The following is a 22,762-nucleotide window of genomic DNA, read 5'->3' as shown; positions in this document are numbered from 1 at the left end:
GCTAGTCTTCCTGGGGTCCAAAGTAAATCTTCCATGTAATTCACATTCAAATATGCTCATAATGAGCAACATCAAATACATCATTCAATATTTTTATTCAGTGATTCTCTTAGTTCCAACAAAACTGTGTCACCACAGCACTTTGGTGTTAACAGGTTGAGTTTTTTATAGTTTCACTCTCTCCCATCATGCATATCCTCCCCCAGTCCACTCCAAGCACCTAAAATCGCTCGTACACTTGCTGAATGCAGATCCACGTTATCCTTGGGGATGTTGCTTACTTACTATCTCTGTGGTTCTGGCAGCCGGAAAATCAGAAACACAACATAAAACAAGAGGATTTCAAGGCCTTTAGCACCGAACACCTGTAGGCTGACAGCAGTGGGAGAACGTTCCTGTTTGAACCCACCGAAACTCAGTTTATACTGAGTTAGCTTTACTGAATAGAAAATAACCCTCAACTCCCCAGATTGTTGTCGACAGGGTGGCCTACTGGTTAGAGACACCAACCTGCGGTCAAAGGGTCACAGGTTCGATCTCTGTATCAGTCGACATGTGTCCATCAGTAGCCTTGGGTCCTGTCAAAGACTGCGTTCACACTGCAGGCCTTCAGGCTCATATCTAATTTTTATGGATGACTGTTAATATCTATTCTAGAATGTAACTGATATGTGATAACAATATGAACTGACAGCGATTTCCAAAAGATATGCAGAGTAACAATAACATCTGTTTTCATACCTACACTTTTCGGTTACAGCACATGCCTTTGAGTTTTGACTGAATACCAATCAAGTCGACTGTTTCTCTCTCTCTTTCTATTGTGTCTCATTGTTCTCCATGCTAACGCTGACTCAGCCAAGCTGCTATGGCGGCCAAAATGATGACAATTGTTTTAACTTTACTGAAAAAATGCGACATCCGATCTGCATCACATGTGAGGGGAAGAAAAAAAATCACAAGTGGGACTCTTTTAGCCGCAGTGTGAACGCAGGAATCCCCACCAGCTGCTTCACTGCAAGTCCCTCTGGTTAACAGTATCAGCTAAATGCCTGAAATCTATGTAAGTGCGTCAACCTGTCATGGCGTACAGTGAAAAATAAAGGCCACCCACCATGAAGGAGACCAACAAGGTAGTGCGCTCTGGGTGCTGCTGAGAGCCTCGGTGTTATCTCAGGACCCTCCCGTGTTGTGACAGTGGAGCGGCTGTCTCCAGCAGCTCTGCAGGGACGGGCCATACCACTGCACTGAGAGGAGGGGGAGGAGTGGGGAGGTCAGACCGAGGTTCCTCTGATTGGGTAGCACTTGTTCCTGTTTGTTTTGATTGCGATTGGACGGTTAATTGTTTCTGAGGAGGTCGTCGCCGGGCTGAGAAAACAGAGGAGTTTGTTGGAGGGAGCGCCGTGTCGGAGGGACGCTGCAGGCGGATCTGAAGCCGCAGCGGTCGAGTCCAGTCAGATTTTATTTATACAGCTCAGTTCATTCGACACGGATCTCGATGTGCTTTACACCGAGAGAAAAAAAAAAAAAAGGAATAACAGGTTAAAACAACAGTAGTACTGAAAGGGAGAATGATTATGTTTTGCTTTTCTGCTTGCCTCTTCTCTCTTTTTACACACACACACACACACACACACACGTACACCCATACACTTTGCCTCACCCTGTCTAATGACTAAACCAGAAGTCTTACATGTGCAGTGGGGTGAGAGTCTAACCTCTGTGTGTGTGTGTGTGTGTGTGTGTGTGCATTTGTGTGTTTGTCTGTGTATGATATATGAGCGTACACACACATATATCTGTATATATATGTGTTCCATGTAGAATTTATGTGCAATTCCAGGTGTGTGTTCGAACATTGCATGAGTATATGTCTGTCTACGTGTGTGTGTGTGTGTGTGTGTGTGAGAGAGAGAGAGAGGTCACCTGATGGATGCTCCCTCTATCCTGATCACTCTTCCTCTCTGGACAGCAGATCCGCCTCTCCATCGATTACACCTCCTTCTCCTCCGTCGCCCCCTCTTCTGCCCGTCCTCCTTTTCCCACAATTCCCTCCTTCTCGCATCATCGCTCTCTCGCATCTTTCGCTGTTTCTCACACTTTCTATCTCTTTTTTTCAGTCTTTCTTCTCTTTGTCTTTCCTCCTTTGATTTCGGCTCTTTCCCTCCGTCGCTTTCTATCTCCCTCTTCTGTTTCTCTTTATTCCCTCATATCTTCTCTCTCTCTCTCTCCCCCCCCCCCTCTCTCTCTCTCTCTCTCGCCATCCCAGCTCAATCCAAAATCAGAGAGTTGATGATCTTGCAAGAAAAACTCCATCGCCAACACTAAGGAAATCAATAATGTGAGTTAATGCCAGTTAATGTGGAGTAAAGGCCGTTTGCGTGCCACACTGCATCGAGCCTGATAACATGAGAGGATGGCTCCGACTTAATTCTTGGTTTCCCTCTCTTACTGTCTCATCTGTTTCACATAATGACTTAATCTGATGTGAAGTTCATTAAGAAGCAACAGCCAGGCGTTTACACTATGAGGATATAATGCAGATAGCTCTACCATCTGCTCCTCCGCAGTCTTGACAATCCTATTAATCCATCTCAGCCCGTCCTGAGGTTGACAGTCATTACTGAGGCTTTCAGAAGTGAGCGATCATTAGCTAAAAAACAGAGTGTGTAATCTCACTGATGAGTTAAGCAAGTACCATGCAACCTACTATTTTGTTGTTTAGCTTTGTGTAGAGAGGCAGGTAAGGTGTGTGTGTGTGTGTGTGTGTGTGTGTGGAGGGGGGGGTGACGTGAGCAGCCCGCTCTCACGAAATGTTGTGAAATGAAAGTCTTAAAATGCAAATGGCGCGCTCCGAAAAGTGAGAGCAATCAGTTCCCCCCGCCACCGACGGATTACATGGAGGAGACATGGCTGGAAACAGGCAGGAGCTTGACACTGAGGCAATGTGTCGCCTTCAACTCTGATAACCTGGGCTCCATTCCCGACTCATGCCAAGATGTTTTCTACTGTGAGTGGAGAAGTTTTCATTTTCAGCTCAAGTTTTTCTTATACCCTTTTACACCAAAATTAGCACGTGTATGTGGGTTTTTTAAATGTGGGTAAACCCGCTAAAAATAGGCAATTGACTCCTTTCCCATTGCCAGTAGACGAGTTTGCCTTTCTGTTTTTTTTCTGGTGTGTCACGTTCGACATCACGAACGTGCCGGAAAGCAAGGTTAGCAAACAATTAACCGTCCAATCGCAATAGTAAATATCTTTTACTTCAGTCTCTCTTTCAAACTCAATGCCGACTGAACGGTGCCATGCCATTGTTCCGACGGCCCATTATTCCGAATTTTCTCCCCTCCTTTCTCAAACAAACAGAAGCGCATGGCTAATTATTATGCAGAATGACGTCATCGGACATTCCCGGGTGCAACAGAGGAAGCTGGCTGTCGGACTTTGCGGTCGGATATTTACTCTAACAATCCTTCTGGTTGGAATTATGCAGCGTTCCATGCAGCAGTGATATTATGTTGGTAGTGAGGGCTTAATCCCCTAAGAAGAACAAGCTACTCACGTTTTCTTCATGGACGCACATGGTCTGATGTTTGGAGCAGCCGAGTGGTGTAGTTGGTAAGTTACCGGACGTCAGTTCCGACAGCCATATATATAAAAAAATAAATAAATAGCAATAAATAATTTTCCTGCCTGGCTATGTACGCGCCAACGTCCGGAAATTCAACGCGCGTCATAGCGTCGCGCCGGAAAAAGGAAGGAAAATTTGCGTGTCCACCCGAGTGTCCTGTTTCCATCACTGCCGATCGGAGCTGGAGCCGATAAATACCTGTGACTACTGCAGAGTCATTTGACCCGGGAATGAATGCTGACTGTACTCTTTCACACTGAAGACAAAAGCCAGATGTTAGTGGGTGTTAGTGGGTTTTTTTGTCCAGTGTGAAAGGGGCTTTATTTAACCTTGGCCAAAACATCACCCTGACCTAACCTAATCAGAGTCCAGTCAGAAACACTTAGGTCAAAGGAGTTTGGAGCATCTATAGTGACAAATAGTTATGTTTCTGTTATTTTAGGGCGTAGAAACTTACAGAATAGACTTTGTAATGATGGAGATCTACAACACAGAATGTACCAACTGCTGATAGATCCTCCTGAGTAGGGAGCAGACTGTCGCTCATGGCAGGTTTTCACATCTTGAGATACAGTTTGGGACTTCGCCAAAGTCTGAGTTCAGGCTCATGATAGTAACTGCCAACATTTTTTCACTGTAGCCTGAAGCTACGGTACGGTTGCTTGTTCCCTTTGCAGGAGATGGAACATTCCAGCTAGCTGATCACCTGCAGTTCGGTATCTAATTTTGTCATTCCTGTGAATAATACTAAATGAATTTTTATGAAATGAAGCCTAACGAGATGTGTTGATGCTAACTACAACATATTTCAAAATCAAAGTCATATGCTTTTTAGATTGCTTATATGAAGTAACCTCCCATACACTGACAGAGGTATAAAGTAAACCTCGGCTGTTGAGGATGCTCCCCAATAAATCCAGCAGTATGCCAGGGATTCTGCCGGGAGCACAATAGGCATAGCAGACATTTATAATTCAGTTATAAGAAAACCAAAATAAAACCAGATATAATTCGGAGATAGCTTGCACGGGCGTCCTGTGTACAGATAACAGCAGCAGGAGGTTGGGGAGGAGGGAGGTTTTGAATTGACTTGTCAGCAGCAGCAGTGGCACGAATGATCAGCAGAGTGAGCTGTCAGATTCTAAAGAGTGATTGTGATGTGTATTGAATGTGATTGGTGATTATAAGAGTCAGCTGATACTGATCAGCTGATGTGCTGTTTGGATGGGACAGCTGATAGCCGATCAGCTGATGGCCTGCACTACTTCATGCGTGTTCTGTCTGAACTTATGTGATGATCCATTTGTTTTAGTTCCCTAACCCTAACCAAAGTTGTTTTAGTTCCCTAAACATAACCGTCAGCTAACCTTTGTTCACATGACGAACTCGTGGAAGTGGTATATTCCTTTGTGTTATTGTCACATAATCCTTTCCTGGAACATAAGCTTCACATTATTCGTTTCTACAACATACAGTTGAATCCAGTGGTTCTCAACCTTTTTCATATCAAGGACCCATAATTTAGTCCACATTAGGGCCACAGACCCCCATCTGATGCAATTTTGTCCCTCGGACCCAAATCTGAGAATATTTTTATTGTTAGATATGATTTTGTCCAGTCACTCCATGACTATCTGTATTGTAGGGAGAGAGATAACAGTGAAAGTATGATATAGTCACTATGAAAATACTATGAAAATAGTCAGTCTCCTACATTCTATAATTGTTCTTGAAAATGAAATAATGAAGTTTAACGATTCATCAGTTTGCTGGGGACCCCCTGGGATGCCCTCAAGGACCCCTGGTGGTCCCCGGACCCCACGATGAGAACCACTGGTTTAATCTGCCTTTCAGTGTTTGTGCTCATTGTGTGAAATCTTGTCAGACGGTGTTGCATGCAAGCTATGCAGGTTATGACTGACATATTTTGAAGTTGGCGGAGGTGGATGAGGTGAAATAGGTTAAGGCCTGGATTTGAACCAACATCATAAGTCCTACATGGTCTTTGCCTAAGCCTGTTGAACCACCAGGACGCCCCGACGATTACATATTTTTTGATGAAATCATCTTCTCAGTTATCAGAAAAAATGGCCTAAAGGGGAAAGCTGACAAGACAACACATACAATTTAGTGAAGCAAGCACTAACTCAGACACGCAGATTACAAGTTTACACCCATCCACCCCCCTGAACCCCCCCCCCCCCAACATACACACACACACGCGCACACACTTTCCACCACGCAATTTCAACATCTAACTACTGCCTGTTTCTAGTCGTGGGGAAAAAATTATGTTTCCCCACCTTGTCTAATCCTTTCGTGGTGGGGAAACGTACTTCTCTTACTTTTTGTGCGCAGACCACATTATTTGCATTTCAAGACATCATGCTCATTTCACAAAATTTCAAGACCCCGGGCTGAATCCGAAATTAGCGATGGAGTTCTTCCTCTGCTGTAGAAATGGAGTTCAGCTGAGGAGGCTGACAACCAGAGCGGGCAAAAATATACAGTACAAGTTTGGGTGCAATTCCCCCACTGCTTCCATTCACAAACACACACACGCACACGCACACACACACACAAACAACACAAACACTAGCTGGCTCAGAGAGGGGGGGAAGTGAAAACACTGTCAAATGTTACTGTCATTCTCTGCAGGCTGGACGCAGAGGTATAAAACAAACATGCAAGGTGGGCAGCGCCAGCTGGTCGAGGGATTATGCGTATTCACCGGGGTGCTGGATCTGCCATAACACCTCGCAGCCTTATTCACAGTCACCTCCTGTTGTGGCAGAACATGTCAGCCGGTATATTTAGATCCCCCTTCTCACAAACGACTGGCAGGAGATGTGAGGAGAAGTGAGAGTGAGATGAGACACGCGCTCTCTGTCGTTCGCTGTGTGTGTGTGTGTGCGTGTGTGTGTGTGCGTGTGTATACAGTATTTGTGTGTGTGATTGACAGCAACAGATGGCAGTATGGTCAGGGTGATCACTTGCAGGCCTGACCAGGGGGTTTCCTCTGTTGACTCCAACAATCACCACTGGACACAATTAGTTAGTTCCAGTGGTGAAAACACACACAAAACTCACAGACACACACATACACACACACACACACACACACACACACACACACAGAAATACACACACACAGACACACACTGTCCCCGCAGTCACCTCATCCTCACTCCACATAATGCAGCTATACTCCCCAGTCATTTGTAAAAGGTGATCTAAATATACCAGGTGACACGTTCTGGCTCAGCAGGAGGTGACTGTGAATAAGGCTGTGGGGTGTTATGTCAGATTCTGCTCCCCTGTGAATATGCATGATCCCATGGCCAGATGGCACTGCCCATTTGCAGGGATTCAGCGCCGCTGGGTGTGATGCCTGCGCACGATTCTACTGATGGATAAGCCAATAATGCTAATGTTAAAACTGTGTCACGGCTGCATTGCTAATTAGGCGTCGCCACGTTTAAGGATTTGACAAAACTGGATTGTGTGAACACATGTCAGCATGTAGGTACATGAGGGGGTGTCAGATGGTGCAGAGCCAAGTCACGTTCCATAGCTTTAGGCTTGCGAAGTTTATTTCTTCACTCTATCAAAACTTTTAGAACATTTGGATGTCATGAATCTGACTTAATACTACAATTTAAATTGAAAAACCTCCCTAAAACACTAAAAAAACAGCTACTGGTGCTGTGCCTTGCATTTCTGGGTTCATGTTGTTTGGTTCCAGTGCAGCAACAATGGAGTTTGATAGTAGAAAATGTTTTAGGATCTAAAACATTAACGGTAAATGTCAGGTTTTGGTGTCAGTCCCTCAGAATCAAAGATTAATTTAAGTGCATATATATAAATTCAAGTAAAACAGCAGCAGACATTTATGCTAAAAACCTAACATAGTGTATTAAGTCTAAAGACCTAGTTAAAAGCAGCAGTAAAAAATAAATGTTTGAAGTCTACTTTTAAAGGAACTAAGTGTTGTGGCCCCTCTAATGTCACTTGGCATAGTGACATTATGGAGATTATAGTCATATATTTACAGTACAACCTGACTACACCTGCTCTATAAAGGAAAAAGGCAGTACGGTGTGTGAAACTGAGAAATAAAACAGCTGTGATCTTTGGGAATATGGTGATTGGTTGCTCTGAGGTTATTTGAGGGGATTTGTTGACGCAAGACGATGCTCCTCATCGATATTAACTCTGACCTAACGCCGACTAAAACGGCAAAAATCAAATTTTCGACCACAAATTGAAGTTATTGCCTTTTTCCTTTGCGGGGCTCTCTCTCTCTCTCTATCCCGACTCTGCTTTCATCTGCCAGACTGCACACGAGGCAGCAGACGAAGCCCGGCCCGGTCCTCGTAAGCAGATTCGTAACAGCCATTATCGTTATGCAATCCCGCCTGAGTGTTAATGAGACCTTCCCCCGGAGTGCTTGTTAACTCCTAATTTAACACCTGGGGAATGCGGCGGCGGCGGCGGGGCAGATAGGGCCTTATCTGCTGAAGGCTGTGGGAATGCCGGGCGGTGGACGTTCCCCAGAGGCTGAGGGCGAGCAGCAGGTGACCTCACGGGGGGGGGAATGGGAAGTGAGAGTGGCTGGAGGGTCGGCAAAAGGTCGCATACTGGAGCGTACGTACGTGAGGGTCGTCTTACAGTAGAGAGAGAGAAGCCTGTACTGACTCGGGAGGGTCCAGTCAGCGAGACAGAGGGAGAATCAATGCCTGTTCACACTGCAAGCGAATTGGTTGATCGGTCGCTTTATTCTGACCGATTGTGGGTATATTGCAACTATACTGAACAAAAATAATAAATAAACGCAACACTTTTGTTTTTGCTCCCATTTTTCATGAGTTGTAATAAAAGATCTAAGACTTTTTCTATGCACACAAAAGGCTTATTTCACTCAAATTTTGTTAACAAATTTGTTTAAATCCGTGTTAGTGAGCACTTCTTTGCCAAGATAATCCATCCACTTGACAGGTGTGGCATATCAAGATGCTGATTAAACAGGCCACTCTAAAATGTGCAGTTTTTATCACACAACACAATGCCACAGATGTCGCAGGTTTTGAGGGAGCGTGCAATTGGCATGCTGACTGCAGGAATGTCCACCAGAGCTCATGTTGCAGCATGATAATGCACGGCTGCATACTTTGGTATTGATTATCATAACCTTACATCATAACCTTACATCGTTTTGATGAGTTAAAACAGCTAGCCAGCAAAGGCTATTTAGAAAAAAACTAAAAAAAAATCACCTGAGAGCTTACCATCGACCCCAATAATGGATGTTGAATGTTATATTAAAGTTGGTGGAGGTAGATGAGGTGAAATAGGTTAAGGCCTGGATTTGAACCAACATTATAAGTACACGGTCTTTGCCTAAGCCTGTCAAACCACCAGGACGCCCCAATGATTAAATATTTTTTGATTAAATCGGCATCTCAGTTCTCATTTGAAATGGCCTAAAGGGGAAATCTGACAAGACAGCACACAAAATTTAGTGAGGCGAGCACAAACTCAGACATGCAGATTACAAGTTTACACCCATCCACTTCAATATAACGTTCAATCAACTTCAATATAATGTTGAATGTTCAATCAATCAATCAAAATACTTTATTCACCCCTCAAGTGGCTATTCAAGGCAGCGAGTTCATAAACAACAAGAAACCACAATATACAATCACAGATACACATAAAGACAAGAAGAAAACAAGATCTAAAATAGACAGATATTTAAAAACAAATGTCTTTTCATCATGTAGTCTTTCAAATAAAAGTGACTGGGAAGCTTTGAACGGCCGTGATCAATTTCTCGGCTGTTTTGTACTTGCCAATCGGAACTATTGATTAAATGAAATCACATATGGGGAAACAAGGAAGTGTGGAAATCGGATTGCCGATAACCGCAAAAAGTTCCGCCATGGCTAACTTTTCTCGAGTTTCCCTAGTCGCTCAGCTCTATAGGAAATTAAAGTGACTTGTTGATGGCGTTGCGGGCGGTGTGAACACACGGTAAGAGAGACGTGGAGAGAGAGATAGAGAGAGAGAGGAAAAGACAGGAGAGTGAAAGACTGAGACAGCTGTCCTGTCCCTGGCATGCCGTTACCACCTAGAGAGAGGCTATCTCAGGTCACAGAGAAAACAGAGGGACACACACACACACACACACACACACTCGCACACACTCCAGATGGTGAAAGTGTATTTACAGTAGCGCTGCCTGGCATCGAGCGTGCCGAGGGGCTCGGCTCGCTAATCAGATAAGACTCGGAGTTTGCGTTTGCCAAGAGTATACAATGAGAATTGGCCAAATATGCATTTTTGATCAAGGGCATGTAGTTATATTTTATTAAGCCTTAAAGTGATAGATGGGCGTATTTACTGTGGAGACGGTTGGCATTTTTCAACATTATGCCTTTGTGTAGCGGGAATACTTCAGTGTATACAACTAATGTCATGCAAGAGGATGCATGAGAATGGTTAGGTTTGTGTGTGTGTGTGTGTGTGTGTGTGTGTGTGTGTGTGTGTTTGTGTGTGTGTGTGCCTGTGCTGTTTCTGTCTGTGTGCATGACATGTACTGTATGTGGTATGTATTTAGTTGAAATGAAAATCTGCAAACTCTTCCATGGCACAAGACTGGACACCACTGGCTTTAAGGGAGCACTGGGCTGTGTGCATGTATTGAAGATTCAAGAAAACTTTATTGTCCATTATCGCAAGCAACATGGACATTTTTCTTCGGCTTGTGTCAGGCTCATCCAACACAAACCAGAGCGACAGCAATCAGAAACAAAGTTTAAAAACAAATGTAAAAAAAAAACAACAGACAAATCAAATGTATGTGTTTGTGTGTGTGTGTGTGTGTGTGTGTGTGAGTGTGCATATACGCGTGAGACAAGGTGGGGTGACAGCGCTAAAGAGCTCGGTGTCACCCGGGAGGTGTCATCGTCATTTCATCGGGGTGTCATAAGGCCATTGGAGGCGTCCAAATCAGGCCGCACCACTTAGACAGCCAGTGTCACGCCACTCACAGCTCTCAATGCGGCTGTCAATCACAGCAGCCCCGCCTATACAGAGCCTGACACGGGGGGAGTGGGGGGGGGGGGGGTCGGAGTGTGAGAGAAGAAGAGTGTGTGTGTGATAAGAGGTCCTTGGCACTGGAATTTGATTAGTCAGTGGTTCCCAAACCCCGGGATGTGGGAGCTTCTCCTAGGAGGGCTCCAAGTATGTCAGGGGAGGCACAGGAGAGCGAGTGGGAGTGTGTGAGAAGATGTGTGTGTGTGTGTGTGTGTGTGTGTGTGTGACATGAGGTCCTGCGCGCAAGAATTGATTAGTCGGTGGTTCCCAAACCCCGGGCTCTGGGGTCCCATCTAGATTTTTTTTTTTTTAAATATGTCAAGAGTACAAAGATGTAGGAAAGAAACCAAGAACTTGAGAGCATCTGGTTATCCAGTCATTTTGAGATCTTACATATATATGTAGTAAAGTAAGTATAAGTATTCTACTTTATTTAGTTGAGTAAGTAAAAGCAAATGATATTAAAAGCTGCTTTCTCTGACTTTTCTGGCTTGAGTGGAACGAATGACACTCCACACATTTGGTACCAGCAATTTAAAATGACTGATATATTACAGATATGGTGCATGAGGATGCATGAGAATGGTTAGGTTTGTGTGTGTGTCATGTGCGTGTGTGTGTGTGTGTGTATGTGTGTGTGTGCATGTGTGTTCTATGTATTTGGTTGAAATGAAAACCTTCCATGGCATGGTACAAGGACCGATTATCTCATCAATCAGCACAAGCAGGAGTGGTATTATGCAATCCTCTCTATATTGTTTTAAGATGTCTAAACTAATGAGAAAATCCCCTTTTTCATTTGAAGAACTGTGGGGTAGTCGTTCCAGTTGGTAGAAATTGTTTATAAAAGAGTGAAAATTTCCTGAACGGTAGCCGTGAGAACACAAGCAGCTAGAGCTTGAGGATGGATCCCACTCTCCAACATCAACATCTTGGGGTTGAAAGCTCTCCAGACTGCTGTTTTCACAGATCCTGGCTTTTCCTTTCCTGTCCTGTCCTCCAATTAACAATCTTTACAAGACCGGGACGGGCCTCGGTTTATGGCTGCAGGTTTGGGAGGGTTTACGTTCCGAGTCAAGGGGTCAGCTAAGTTTAGCAGCGCCCTAGAGAGGGAGCGAGTGTTTCATCAGAGAGCCAGGGAGCAGAAGCCACCTCTTGCAGGACCGGCCAGCTCCATATTGAATGTGAATTAGGGCGGGGGGGCCGTCCCAGCCTATTGTCTGGATAAAAAGAATAGGTAGTCTTTCATGTCCCGGAGTTAGCGGCCCTCTGGCTCTCCTGGTATCAACCCTGCTGATCTGCCTCCTGCAGCAGGGAGGGACTTTGAAAATGAAAATGTTTTAGCTGCATGCCACTGTTATGATAATTCAGATCAAACGGTCAAATGATCAGTCCAGAGTGAGGCTTGATGAGAAATCTTTGATAGTTTCGGCTTGGCGGCATACATTTTTCATGAGCTACATCTTCATAGCACACTTTGATTTGGATAACAATAGATTTTTTTTTTTTTTTTTGGAAGGAGGCGGACAGATGGAAAATGATTATTGCATATTCTCAAAGAAACAACACCCTTTGTTAGTCTAAAATTTGACTTGCCTTTGCCACTTTTGCAGTGTCTTTTAAAAAGTTGCTGCAGATTGTGGAGTGCAGACAAAATCTCCTTTTTTCCATTTGTCCCTGTCCTCCTGACCCTCCCTCCGCTTCTCCGGTGGAGCTGATTACCCAGAACTTCTCTCCACCCATATTCCCCAACCACACCGGGGTCAAACACTTTTGGAAAGTAATTCTTAACATTTTTTTCGACCTGCTGGGAGTATCAGATGGGTGGGGATTACTGCATCATCAAGACAATTTGAGTATGGTCAGGTAAGTCAATCACAGAAAAGTAGACCAAAATGACTTTCAGTTGCTTTCCTGTGATTGTCTCCACTCTTGGCGCTTGTTGTGTTGTCTTATGTGGTAAACTCCACCCATCTGGTACTCCCAGCAGCTTAAAACAAACACCAAGAATCATTTGCGAATGCTATTTGAACCAGGTTTGTTCCCAGCTCTCCTCCTCTGTTTGCCTTTTTCTCCTTATATCCTCCACTAAATCACTGGCTGTGACACACTGGAGTCACCTCGGGTTTTTCTTGAGATTTTGTAAAGAAAATAGAGAAAAAAAATATTTCATATATTTTCTCCAAGATAATCCAAGTTGGGCTGTGCTCAGGATCGCCCGCTTTGAATAAACTACCCCAATTTAGTATTTTTTTTTTTTTCATTTATTTGTGCAGTGATAAAACACAAAAATAACAGAAACACAGTGATGATAAAAGCTCATACAATATGAGGAAAAATATGCTAATTTGTGCATGTGAGGCAAATAATACTCCAGGGGCTTTTCAAACTGCTCACCTCAAAAACAAACAAAAGAAACAAACCCAGATGACAGACAGAGACACGACTGAGTGTATGATTAATATATGAGCATTCATTGTGATATTTAATAAGTTAATGTGCTGTGAAGCCGCACCATGTGTCAACATCTGTGTTGGGAGGAGCCGACTTGATAAGCCTCAGCATACAGTACCTGCTTTCACTCACCTGGGTTTCCTCTGACATTCAACATTGGATCATTCAACATTGTTCAAAAGTTTAAAAATCCTTTGTGCATAATTTTGCGCTGTCACAAATTCCGGATTATTCAAAATGAATAAACCATGGTGCTTTAGGAAAAAAGGAAACAGGGTTTTTCGGGGGTGAACGCCCAAAAATGCAAAAGTGAAAGTTGAAAGTTGTGAAGTGGCGGGTTTAATATGATTGTTCAAAAATCTGTGACAGTGTTATTAGTTAGGAGATTTTATGCGGACCAACTGGTACATGATGATGTCACCACTGAAGATACGCTGTTTTCCCAGGAAGTAAAAGTAACAGGATTTTGACATAAAAATACGAGGAAAAAAAACTTTTGTCATCTATTTTTGGCATTTATTTATAAATAGGTGTATGTTACGATAAGTAGAATTAGCTAACAAGGTGAAAAGGAAATTTCTCATTTCACTGTGACTTTACAGTAACAGCACATGGAATAGTTACATCAGATGATTTGTATTAGTAACATTCACAGCTCTGACAAAGGTGAAGGGTCACTGATAAATATCTCAATATCCAGCGGACAAATGGGTTTGGAGCTGACGGCGGTTGAGCGCGGGTCCATCCAGAGGTCATCCAGTGACGGTGGGGTGTCCCGCACCAGCCTGCCGCACCGTGAACAGGCTTTCTGCAGCGGACAAGGCCTCCATACATACCGGGCCGGGCCTCCCGCTGTCAGCCGAGGGCCTGCAGCAGCGCGCTGGGAGGCTACTGTTTCTGCCACTGTCAGTGAGATGGATGAGGGGGGAAACACACGGAGAGAGAGAGTCTATTTAGGCACGGTGACATCTCAGATTGTGTTTGACACGCGAACACAAAACCTCACAACCCCCCCCCCAACTCCACCGACGAACATATGGCGCTCCCAAAACACTTAACCGCATATGCAAAAGAAATTAGATTACCGCTGACGATGATGGCCAAATTACATTTGTCACACTCACACGTGGGAATGGATAATGCTTTGCACACACAAGGTGGGGAGCACACATGTATGCACACACACACACACACACACACACACACACACACATATACACACATACACGTGTGCAGTACAAAAGGCTGGAATTCAGCACAAAGGGGCAAAGGGATGACACCATACTGTGCCAAAGACAGACAGAGTGATGGATATGACGGATCAATCATCCCCTCTGTTTAATCAGGACATCAGTCACCTAACCGGACTGGGGGGGGGTTGCAGGGCGGGGAGGGGGATGGAGGAGAGGCAGGAAAGGGCCAGAAACAAGCTCTTTATAACCAAATTTAACCCCTGATGGGAATCTTTATGGGTCGATGGAATGAGGACTCTCTGTCAAACTGGCGACAAGCACACACAGCTCCTGTTAACACTAGAAAAGGAAAGGCATTTTGGGGAGAGAAGGCCAACAAGAAGTGAGGTGATGGTGGTAAATATAATTATCATCACTATTTCCTTATGTGAATTTGAAAATCCAGCAGTACTGGTACAGAGATATTTCAATTCTAACCTTGAAAACTGCTGTCAGCTGATGGTGGCTTGACCTTTCAAGTGTTACGCAATCAGTGGGCATAAGTTTTACATAATGATGTAATAACTTCATAAAACAATTGCAATGATAAATGTTTTTACTCATCAACTAAAGCGATAATTCAGTAAAACTATTTGTACAGACCACCTGGAACACAACAAACCTGGGAAGACTGATCCGACGAGAAAAAAAAATATTAAGAGAAAGTGTTTTTTTGAGAAAGTTGACTGAACATGCAAGCTCTTTTTTCAGTCAAGTCCTGCTTCACACACACACACACACACACACACACACACACACACACACACACACACACACACACACACCAATACACACTGTTCACACCTGGGAGCTGCCCAGTACAACCAGTCTTCTGCTGTTCTACTTACAGAAACATACTCAACTCTACCCAGGACTGATGCATTAGTGTGGAAATAATAATAATGATAATAATAAACCATATTTATAGAGCACTTTTTAAAACAACTGCTACAAAATACAGAGAAAACAAGAGCAGATTAAAAAATGTACATGTGGCCATTGAATTAGAAATGAAAGAGGAGAAATGGGACAGAGGTAGGCAGGGGAGCATTGATTTCTGCTCGGGCAGTATGTGGGACGTCCTGGCGAGAGTCTCAGTGGGACCCTGCTCCCCTACCCCCACCTCCACCCCAACACCCTCTTCAATGACTAAACCAAGCCTGACGAACACACTGTGAAATTAGCCTAGCCCCCTTCCTCCATGCCTTCCGACTGGAGAGCGCTAATGAAAGCTAACGCGATCAGCCCGCTTACAAACCGGCCAACTCCCCGTCACGCCCTCCATCCATCGCCACACATACACACACACACACACACACACACATTTGCCCTGATCTCACACAATTGCTCCAGAATCATGTCTGAAACACTTATCCTTTTCTAAGAAAGAGCAGGAATCAGAAAACGGGGGCGGGTGGATCAAGGTGAGGCGTCAAACCCATCCACTAACCAACAGGCTGTCAGTGTTTTCACTTAAAGACAGAGGTGACACCAAGTCCACTTAGCTCGAGTCGCAAGTCAGTCCCAAGTCTTGAGGCACAAGTCTAAAAGTAGATTACCAAGTCAAGTCCATGTCATTAATGTCAAGTCTCAAGTCTAAATGTAGAACACCAAGTCAAGTCAGAAAAAATCAGAGAAAACTAAATATCGAGGACTTTTCAATGCAATATGGTTTTAATAGGATAAAGAAGGATAAGAGCATCATGAGTTTGATTTCTATAATCAGTTTCAACTTCAATAAATTCAATCATTCCATACCAATTCAGAAAACAGAATTTAAATTCAGTCGTCTGCTGGAACAAATCTCATCACTTTCAATCTGAGTCATTTACACAAACACAAGATCTCAAGTCAAGACTTTAGAAACCTTTTCAAGTCATCAGAGTACAAGTCAGAGTCAAGTCCCAAGTCACCAGAACCCAAGTCCAGTCTCAAGTCTTCTCTTCATGCATCAAGTCAAGTCTCAAGCAATTAAAACTGTGACTCAAGTCCAAGTCATGTGACTCGAGTCCCCACAATCTGGATAACAGCCTGGGGGACAAAACTACCTCCTTCACTCCATTGTACTTGTTGCTCTAAAGCAACATTACAACACATCAAACTAATGGAACGGGTTTGTGGCCTTTGTGTTCGGTTCTTTCATCTCGGTTTGAATAATCGTTCATATCCACTCATATGCGGAGCGCGTCTACAAACCGGAGCCAATCTAGATAACGTGGTTTCTGTACGGCAGCCAGTCAGTCCATATCTGAAAGGTGAAGCCGCGTCTCTCCGGCTACGGCCCGTCAAACGCCTCAAAATCAAGTCGGCGAATGGCGTCTCCTCACCCTCGGGAAATGTTTGCATAATGCCGCGACGATGAGTGTTGAGTGAAGGAAGCGGTATGTGTGTGTGTGTGTGAACATGAAAACGGCTCGCTTCTTTTTTTGTGCGGGTTTCTCGCTAAACGCCGCTTTGACTGACGGCTGGACGTTGAGTAAGACCTTGGCTCCTTCCTATTCGCCGGTTCTCCAGCTTTCACACACTGGCGGCTCGTTGCTCGCGACGTCACCGTGACCCCGGCCTTCAGGAAATGTCCATTGTTACAGTGGAGAACAAGCAAAGAGAGTGAAAAAGTGTGTGTGTGTGTGTGTGTGTGTGTGTTTGGTGGCAGGAGGAGGAGGAGGGGTTTTTTTTTGCTTGTGATAGATGTGTCTCTCTTCCTGTTTGTAGTTTCTCAGGAGTGCTCTTTTTCCCATGCTGTGAATCTCACACACACACTAGCACACACACACACACACACTGGCACACTCACACACACACACTGCCACGCTCTCTCTGGGCACGCTGTGGGAGAAAAAGAGGGGGGGAAAAGAAGAAAGAGAGGGAGGGAGATGAAAGAGTGGAAAGAGTAAATCTCATTCCCCTTGGACCAAAGGATATGCCAAAGACGCACTCAGGAGGGCTGGAGAGTCTTTTAAGTCAAATTCTTTATTCCCCCCTGTTTTGACAGAAACCTCGGCCCCCACGGTCGACGCGGCGTGCTGACACACCGCGCAATTCATGTTCCCATCAATTCCTTTTTTTTTTTTTTTTTTTTTTTTTTTTTGCCCTTTCATAGAAGTTCTCAGTTGAGCAAACACGGGCCCCGCACTCCCCCACCTCCCCCGCTCGCTCACTCGCAGTTTTTAAATTTCAACCGATAATTGCCTCCTCCTCTCACACCCAATACCCGACCTTTGTTCGTTTCAGTTTTGAACGGCGGGGGAAGAGAAGAGGAGAAGAAGAGCAGAAGAGCGTCCTTCTCCGATGAAGACAGAGACAAGAGCTTAACCGGATCAGCTTCCCCAACGTCCAATACTTCAAACCCGACCTCTGACCTTTCCATTCGGCCTGTCAAAATCACCTGTCTCTCTCTCTCTCTCTCTCTCTCTCTTCGTCCAGCTCCCCCCCCCCCCCCCCCCTCCTTCGAGAAAGAAGATCCTCCCTCCCTCAACGCTGACCAGCGCTCCTCACATACACACACGGTGGTGACAGCCCCAAAGTCTTTTGTGGCCGGGGGGGGGGTCATCTCTGAAGCTCCTCTAACACTTAATTACATCTGAACTGAGGAGGAAGCCCTCCGCCGGCCTTGACACAAACAAATCGTCGGGAGGAAGACGTTAGACATATGGCCATCGTCGTGAATGGAGGGATGTTTTAAGGGTTAGCGGTTCTGAATTGAGCCAATCGTCATGGTGGATGTTATTGAGTGATGGTCAGTCACAGGATGGACATCTGGTCAGTGGTTTTCATGTGAGGCTGTCTGGGTCTGGGAGTGTGACGGTGTAGGAAGGTGGCAGAACAGATTATAGAGCAGAAGAAGAAGATAAGCACCACACTCTGTCTATTAAAACCATTACACTTTTAACTTTTGAATATTTTAAAGTTTTTTCCACTCTGGTTGTTGGAGCGTTAAAACTTCTTTCTCAGGGCAAACACACATTAACTATGAGGTGATTAGCTGAGCAGAACATGCAAATAAGCAAAAAACACTTCCATTCGCAATGATTTTATGCAACATTTCAATTTTCCTGTACATTTTACTCTCCATCAGGTCACATGACCAAACGAAAATGGAAACCGTGTAGCTTTTTGCTGAGTCTTTGTCGTAACAATGGAGGTACAGACTAAAGACTGGACAAATGGAAAAGGACAAGGGACGACATGATGTGGTTGTTACTTTCCTTCTCGTTTGATGAGATTGCGGCCAACTGGGAATATCTTGAGGGAAGTGACAAAAAAAATAAATACAGCTTCACTTCTTCATTATGGCGAGAGCATTGCAAAGATATCCAGTTCAACTCCAGGTCAAGCTGCAAAGACAGACCGCATTATTATTTTTGCCTTACAGCTGAATGAGGCAACTTTATACACTGTTGGCTCCAAATGACAGCGAAGGATAACTGTTAAATACCCCAAAACCATGTGATATGATGTCAGTGAACGTCACACAGCTCGCTCATGTTTCCCAACCCAGCCGGTCTGTGATGCTTTATACCAAAGAAACCAAAGAGACGAGAGAGGAGAAGATCTAACGCTGGTGAGTCCAGCTTTCTCTGCTGCTGTTTTAGGAGACAGTTTGGATTTCGCTCTGAAGTTTGGATTCATCACCTCCTGTGGGCGGAGAAGAGTTGACAATAACCAACAGCAGAATTTCATTTGCATAAATAGAGTGAATCTATGGCGTCTCAATTAGTGGTGATGGGACGGTTTTCTCTGTTGCTTTGTGATTGAGGCTGATAAGACGGGTGTATTTTTATATTCAAAACTTAATGCAGCTTTAAAAGTCAAGTAATTCTCAATAAAAGATAATAGATAACAATTTAATAATCAGTAATAATGCTGACAATAACAAGGTACCCCAAGGATACTTTTCCCACAAATTAGTACAAATTACTCCTTATTTTATAAATTAACTCCATGGGCTACATTGGTTTTTTTGTGTTCTCCACTCGGTTAAGCAAAGACCTGATTTCCAATTCTTTGTGACTAATTTCAAAAGCCCTTGTCCTCAGTATCCTCAATAGATATTCATCACTCTTATCTGTGATCTGAGCTGGCGTGATTCCCAGTAGTATAAAGTCTGATTTCAAATGGAAAGAGGTTTTAATAATGTGTTCCATTTCTTTCTTAATACCCTCCCAATATAACTTTAATATAGGACATGACCAGAGGAAGTGACTAACGTCCGCTTGGTTTTCTCCAAACTCCCGACAAACACTTGGAAGACACAGAAGAGTCAAATCTAACTTGTTGAACCGGCGTCAGAAAATAACGCATCTGTATCTTCAATAGATTTTTGAAGATGAAGTGATTTTATTCGATCTTTTGACTTTGCGGTTTTGGCCATAAAGTGAAAACCATTTTCTTGTACTTCTAACTAAAGGTGACTCAGCATTAGTCTTGATGAAAAGTAATAGAGTTCTATTGAATGGGTCAGTGACTTGTGGGAAGATGGTGTGTGTGTGTGTGTGTGTGTGTGTGTCAGTTTCAGTGTGTGTGTTTCCCTATCACTTGTCAGTAGTGTGTAGGGTTTTAACGATTCAGTCCAACAACAATTTTATTCGATTTTGATTCTTTCAGCAAAGATTCAGTGCATCATAAAATCTCACACTCTGTCCACGATTTGATTCATTTTGATACTTCAATAAAGTAAAATTTGTAAAAAGTAACTTTGATTGAATCTGATTAAACTAATAATAATAATTAAACATATGTAACCCTTACATCAAGGCACTAGTTCAAAGCATTATATTTATTTTTGAGGCAAAACTTAAAGCTTAAAATGACAACAGCTCAGTGTTTCTATAATATTTTTTCAACTTTTTCTAGCCTACACCCTTCCCACCTTCTGTTTAGCTCTGCAGGACAGAGAGTTCAGAAAACATTTTAATGTGATATTAATTAATATTAATCGGTCCCAACTTTTCAAATCCACGCAGTTGCCTTTCCAACTTCAAATCAATACATTCTGATGCATGGATGCTTTTTTACACCCCCAGTAGTGCGGGAATGAACACTGAACCCAGGGAGACTCTCCACTCCGCTGACCCCCTAAACTACCTCCTCCTCCCCTCTTCTCCTCCTCTCCTCCTCATCCTCAATCGCCTCCTTCTCCTCCCCATCCTCCCCCTCTGTCCCCGGCCGTGCGTCTCCCCTCCGCTCCTCACCTCTTCTCCCCATACGCAGCCTGAGGTGAAAGACCCGTTCCCATTCAGGGCGGCGGAGAGGGGGCAAAGCTTGCTTTCAGGTCGCCCTCCTCAATGGCTCTTTATGCCCGGGACCCCTGGGCCATCAACATGACAATGTGACAATGCGCCGGGGCTTTTTAAAAGAGATCCTGTGTTTGTTAAGTGTTTCTTCCCCTGAAGAGCAACCACGGGGCTAGGGGCAGGGGGACCTGAGAAGTGGCCGTGAAAGGAGAAGGCCGACTTTGATCACACAACTATGAAAGGGACGGACTTTTTGATTAACTCGCGCCGGGAGAGGCCGGGTTCGGTTTCTTTGGGGTGAATCGGAGTTATAATAATAATCTATAATTCATCAAAGTTATTCACGCTCAAGTTTGAAGATTTGCGCCAAGGAATGAGCTACCTTTACACATTTAACTGACAGCCGTATCAAGAATGACTTACAATAAGTAGAACAAGCTTTAATTCCTTCATCACCAACATTATATATATCACCGATAGTGAGGAGTGCAAAGGTCAGAGTCATAATGTCCTGACACTTTGAAATATTCCTGAGAGAAATAAAAACAAGATTTAAGAGGGGTTTTTTTTTTTGGCGATGTGGAGAAGAGTTGAGCTTTCATCTTACACTTACTTTATTATTACTTTATTAAGTGACACTGCAGATTTCCAGATTTCCGCTGATGAAGCTTGACACCGCCAATCAGTCAAATATCGCTTAACCAAGTCGCTCATCAATTTGGGCCATACCTCCATTTTTTTCAAAGGGAGAGGTGGTCCCGCTGCGACACAAACACCTTTCAGCCTTGACTGACATGTGGTTATTACTGACATATCCAAATTGTTCCTCCAGAGATTACCTCCGTGTGGCATCCTTTCAAAAAAAAAGGATTAGGGAAACATGAAACCTGCTCTCTGGGCTCTTTGAACCCCTCTGTAAAAAAACCTCACAGCTTCACCTCTCCCCCCGCCTCCAACATTCACCCCCAGCCACCCACCAGCAACGTTACAACCTCAAATTCTTTCATTTAAACATCCACTGTTTCTCTAAATCTGCTTTAGAGAGCCGCGCGGAAACTTTTTTCCCCTCCACCTCCATGAAACACTCTCTATTATTCATTAAAAAAGGGTTTTTTTTTTTAAGCACCTCCTTGTCCCCTCCAGTCACAGGGCAGCAGCAACTGAGTGGAAAAAAACAAGACATCTCCTTGGCTCTTTAATGCCGAGCCCTCTCATCTGCGGGAACAGAACTCGCGGATCATTAAAATAAAACACAGCCCAAGTTCCCGGGCGAAATCGATTCTCGCGGCTTCCAGCAGAGGAATGAGAGAGGGAGGGCAGGAAGGGGGGAAGCTGTGTTCCTGGAAGGATGAACCCAGACTTGCCCTCAATTTCTGGCGCTAAATTCTCTTTGCTTTAATTCAGAGGAAATTTGTATTTCTGCGGTGGCGCTTCCACTCAGTATGACAGCGCCTGGTAGGGGAGGATAGTACAGGCTGGTGAATAAATGCAGAGTGATGAGCAAAGCGTGAATACAAAGGCCTGTTTTTTTTTGGGGCTGTGCGGGTAATGAAAGCCACTCAGCTGACAACTGTTATCAGTTCACTACGACTAAAAGTATTCTTGATCTACAACTGAAGCCGCACGCCAAACGCCGCGATGCTAACAAATTATTTCCTTCGACTAAAATTAGACTCTGAGACGCTGAAAGCTGCAGGTAATTAGAAAATAACAAAACGACAAAAAAAAAAAAAAAAAAAAAAAAAAAAAAAAAAAAGATGCTTCTGAAGTTGGAGCACTTTCATTTTTAGCTTGAGCGGTGTGACCTTTTTTTTTTTTTTTTTTTTAAAGCTGATTCACTGGGCCTTTGAGTTATGTGTTTTTAAATATAGTAATGCCAGTTTATTTCGAGCGCACAGCACTCCGGGGAGAGTTATCACAATGGCCTCATTTTGCCAGAGAGGGATGGTAATCTTTCGTGCAGGATTGTGTCATTGTCGTCATTTTTTTTTTTTCTTCCCTTGTTCTGTCTATCGGTGGGTTATCTGATGTCCCTGTGACTATATTTGCAAACTCAAGATAAAAAACACCACTTTAGCCCCTGATAACACATGAAAACAACATTTAAAAAA

The sequence above is a fragment of the Centroberyx affinis genome, unplaced genomic scaffold, assembly GCF_046629955.1.
Source record: "Centroberyx affinis isolate AG114_WGS23_722 - 3 ecotype Tasmania unplaced genomic scaffold, CSIRO-AGI_Caff_v1 ptg001495l_1, whole genome shotgun sequence".
In the NCBI taxonomy this organism is placed as follows: domain Eukaryota; kingdom Metazoa; phylum Chordata; class Actinopteri; order Beryciformes; family Berycidae; genus Centroberyx; species Centroberyx affinis.
The sequence above is the reverse complement of the archived record's forward strand: the minus strand, read 5'-3'. Positions refer to the sequence as shown.